Source organism: Carettochelys insculpta, chromosome 7 (assembly GCF_033958435.1).
Source record: "Carettochelys insculpta isolate YL-2023 chromosome 7, ASM3395843v1, whole genome shotgun sequence".
Lineage (NCBI taxonomy): Eukaryota > Metazoa > Chordata > Testudines > Carettochelyidae > Carettochelys > Carettochelys insculpta.
In genome coordinates, this window is record NC_134143.1 from 1,395,388 (window position 1) to 1,397,541 (window position 2,154).

Genomic DNA, 2,154 nt, shown 5'->3' on the forward strand with positions numbered 1-2,154 from the left:
TTTTGTGAGCTTTTCCAGCTGCTTGTGAGTAACAGAAAAAATTCTCTGTATAGTTCATGCACGTTAGCAGTTTGTGTTTCATGTACATATTTTTTCGGGTTTTTGCATTGACTCTAGTTTTTGCAAAATATGCTTGTTATGTTGTGTAGATGGTTCAGTGATTTTTTTAAACATTTTATCTGTTGTACAATTTTTGCCTTGCTAATCTGTGAGCTGTGTGTTCTGGAAGAACATGGTGGTTTGGCAGTTGGCTGATGGCTCTATCAGCCTTAGAGGAGACAAATTGCCCTCTGGACACCTCTCACCCTCAGCTGGCAGCATGGACTGTGTCCTTATTGCTTCTCTGGAGATCCTGTGTCTCCCAGGACTCCCTCTCTCTGCCCGGGGCTTTCTCAGCACCTGGCCCCACAAAGCTTCCACCAGACAGACACTGTGTTTTCCAGGCCCATTCCTGTGGCTATGGGCTTAGAACCACAGAATCCTGGGGCTGGAAGGGACCTCAGGAGACCACTGAGTGCAGCCTCCTCCTCAAAGCAGGAGCAACCCCAACTAAATCATCCCAGCGAGGGCTTTGTCAAGAAAGGGCTTAAAAACCTGCAGGGATAGAGATTTCACCACCTCTTCAGGTAACGCATTGCAGTGCATCACCGCCCTTTTGGGGAAAGCAAAAGCAGTACCAGCCATCTATTACCACTGCCACGACTTGGATTTGAACTAAGGTTTCTGCAGCTACAGTGCAGAGTACTAACCACTGTACGATCATGGCCAGCTGGGGAAGCTTTCTAGTGAGCTTTTCTTTCTAGGGCATCACCCCACAATCTGAGACCTGGACCACTGCTCCAGCTGTAGGCAGGACTCTTTGGGCTCCAGGGGCACAAAGCAAATTAACAGCCAGCTGCCCAGAGAAGGACTTGACCCCGGCACTGCCAGAGAGGCTATGTCTATACGTGCCCCAAACTTCGAAATGGCCATGCAAATGGCCATTTCGAAGTTTACTAATGAAGCGCTGAAATGCATATTCAGCGCTTCATTAGCATGCGGGCGGTAGCAGCGCTTCGAAATTGACGAGCCTTGCAGCCGCGCTGCGCGTCCAGACGGGGCTCCTTTCCTAAAGGGCCCCGCCTACTTCGAAGTGCCCTTATTCCCATGAGCTCATGGGAATAAGGGGACTTCGAAGAAGGTGGCGTCCTTTCGAAAAGGAGCCCCGTTGGGACGCGCCGCGGGGCTGCAAGGCTCATCAATTTCGAAGCGCCCCGCTGCCGCCCGCATGCTAATGAAGTGCTGAATATGCATTTCAGCGCTTTATTAGTAAACTTCGAAATGACCATTTGCATGGCCATTTCGAAGTTTGGGGCACGTATAGACACAGCCTTTATGTAAAAGCAGCTAACACAATTCTCCCCACTCTAAAAACTTTTTTTAAACTTTACAATAAGAACCAACCACTCAGACTAGGTTCTCTTCTTCTTGCTTCCAACAGAAAACAAGAACAGTTATCAAGAGCAAACAACAATACTGCCTGCTTATTTCGTGCTTAGAAGAGAACACTTAAATTCATCATCATGGTTGGTAAGACCAAGAACACCCACATACACTTCTCTAGCTATACACTACAGAAAAGATCCATAAAAGTACAGTCTTAACCACATACTCCTCAGCTGCACACCCAGCAGAACAGGCACAAGCTTCCTGCCCATGGGGAACATTTTCAAACAGCTCCTTCCACCCTCCTCGAACTAAGGGACAAAAGTCTAAAACCAACCAACCCTTTCGCTGAAGCCCAATTCACCCGCTTTGGGACGCAGTGTATCAGAGGTGGTTGCATGTAGCTGTTTGCAGACACACCTCTCCTGATTAGTATACAGCGCCCTTTGGAGTCAATCAAACCCTCTCACTTTTACTTCCCCAATCTGTCACTTTTCTTACAGGCTCTCATGTGACAGGTATCAGGCACAGAGGACTCTGACAGGTAAGTTCCTTCTTGCCAGCTGTGCAGGTGATGTAAAAGGAAAGTAAAGAGGCACTGAAATCAACAGGCACCAATTGAAATGAAAAGAAAAAAGCAGTCCAATAGCACTTTAAAGACTAACAAAAGAATTTATGAGGTGAGCTTTGGTGGGACAGACGCACTTCTTCAGACCAGAGCCAGCCCAG

General features: G+C 47.7%; 1 non-coding gene and 1 pseudogene across 1 annotated transcript; both read right to left on the reverse strand.

Annotated features, from left to right (window-relative positions):
- Positions 1-694: 694 nt before the first annotated feature.
- On the reverse strand, positions 695-766 carry TRNAY-GUA (transfer RNA tyrosine (anticodon GUA)). Its single transcript has one exon. It is a non-coding gene; the product is annotated as a tRNA-Tyr (tRNA).
- A 675-nt stretch (positions 767-1,441) lies between these two features.
- On the reverse strand, positions 1,442-1,641 carry LOC142016253 (small nucleolar RNA U3; annotated as a pseudogene).
- Positions 1,642-2,154: the final 513 nt, after the last annotated feature.